The sequence below is a fragment of the Somniosus microcephalus genome, unplaced genomic scaffold (assembly GCF_052327205.1).
Source record: "Somniosus microcephalus isolate GS21.2 unplaced genomic scaffold, FLI_Smic_1.0 unresolved_chr3, whole genome shotgun sequence".
Classification (NCBI taxonomy): domain Eukaryota; kingdom Metazoa; phylum Chordata; class Chondrichthyes; order Squaliformes; family Somniosidae; genus Somniosus; species Somniosus microcephalus.
Window position 1 is genome coordinate 34,974,486 of NW_028225181.1, and position 2,235 is coordinate 34,976,720.

The window sequence follows — 2,235 nt, forward strand, 5'->3', positions numbered from 1 at the left end:
TAGTGTATGTGTGTATGAGTTTGAGTAAGCGCCTGGATTCCGATCTAACAGTGTGTGTGTGGGAGACTGAGCAGGCTGCTAGTCATTGATCTAACATTCAGTGTTTGGAATTCTGGATGGGTTCCTGGTCTCTGATCTAACAGTGTGTATTTGGGAGCCTGAATAAGCTCCTGGTCAATGTTCTAACAGTGTGTGTGTGGCAGTCTGAGTAATCTCCTGGTCTCTGATCTAACAGAGTGTGTTTGGAAGTCTGATTCAGCTCCTTCTCTGATCTAACAGTGTGTGTGTGGGAGTCTGAATAATCTCCTTGTCTCTGATCAAACAGTGTATGTCAAGGAGTCTGAATGTACTCCAGGTCTCTGACCTAACAGTGTTTGTGTGCGAGTCAGAATTGGCTCCTGGTCTCTGATCAGTGTGTGTGTGTGTGTGTGGGAATCTGAACGGACTCCTGGTCTCTGATCTAACAGTGAGTGTGTGTGAGTCTGAATGGGCTCCTGGTCTCTGATCTAACAGTGTGTGTGTGGAAGTATGAATGTGATCCTGGTCTTTGATCTAAATGTGGGTGTGTGGGATCCTGAATGGGCTCCGGTTCTCTCATCCGACAATGTGTGTGTGTGGGAGTCTGATTGAGCTCCTGGTCTCTGATCTAACAGTGTGTGTGTGGGAGTCTGAATGGGCTCCGGTTCTCTGATCTGACAGTGTGTGTGTGGGAGTCTGAATGAGCTCCTGATCTCCGTTCTAACAGTGTGTGTGTGTGAGTCTCAATGTGCTCGTGGTCTACGTTCTAAATATGTGTGAGGGAGGCTGAATGGGCTCCTGGTCTCTGATCTAACAGTGTGTGTGTGAGTCTGATCTGGCTCCTGGTCTCTGATCTAACAATGTGTGTGTGGTAGTCTGACTGAGCTCCTGGTCTCTGATCCAACAGTGTGTATGTGGGAGTCTGAATGAGCTCCTGGTTTCTGATCTAAAAGTGTGTGTGTGGAACTATGAATGTGCTCCTGGTGTCTCGTCGAAAAGTGAGTGTGTGGGATTCTGAATGGGCTCCTGGTCTCTGATCTAACAGTGCGTGCGTGGGAATCTGTATGGGCTCCAGTTCTCTGATCTGACCGTGTGTGTGGGAAGTCGGAATGAGCTCCTGCTCTCTGACCTAACAGCGAGTGTGTGGGAGACTGAATGACCTCACGGTCTCTGATTTAACAGTGTGTGTGTGAGTCAGAATTGGCTCCTGGTCTCTGATCTGAGTGTGTGTGTGTGTGGGGGAAGTCTGAATGGGCTCCTGGTCTCTGATCTAACAGTGAGCGTCTGGAGCTATGAATGTGATCCTGGACTTTGATATAAATGTGTGTGTGTGGGATTATGAATGGGCTCCGGTTCTCTCATCTGACAGTGTGTGTGTGGGAGTCTGAATCAGCTCCTGGTCTCTGATCCAAACATGTGTGTGTGGGAGTCTGGATGAGCTGCTCGTCTCTGATCTAACAGTCTGTGTGTGGGAGTCTGAAAGAGCTTCTGCTCCCTGATTTAACAGTGGATGTGTGGGAATCTGAATGAGCTCGTGGTCTCTGATCTAAAAGTCTGTGTGTGGAACTATGAATGTGCTCCTGGTCTCTCATCGAAAAGTGTGTGTGTGGGATTCTGAATGGGCTTCGGGTCTCTGATCTGACCATGTGTGTGGGAGGTTTGAACAAGCTCCGGGTCTCTGACCTAGCAGTTTGTGTGCGGGAGGGTGAATTGGCTCCTGATCTCTGATCCAACAGTGTGTGTGTGGGGGAGACAGATTGAGCTCCAGGTCACAGAAATCACAGAAATCACAGAATCACAACAGTGCAGATAGAGGCCATTTCGGCCCATCGAGCCTGCACCGACACATATCCCACCCAATCCCCGTAACCCCGACACCAACACATATCCCACCCTATCCCCGTAACCCCACGTATTTAATCCCCCTATCATTAAGGGTCAATTTATCATAGCCAATCCACCTAACCCACATATCTTTGGACTGTGGGAGGAAACCGGAGCACCCGGAGGAAACCCATGCAAACACGGGGAGAATGTGCAAACTCCACACAGACAGTCACCCGAGGCCGGATTCGAAAACCGGGTCCCTGGCGCTGTGAGGCAACAGTGCTAACCACTATGCCACCGTGCTGTCTCTGATCAAACAATGTGTGTGTGGCAGTCTGAGTGAGTTACTAGTTTCTGATCTAACAGTGTGTGTGTGGAAGTCTGAATGTG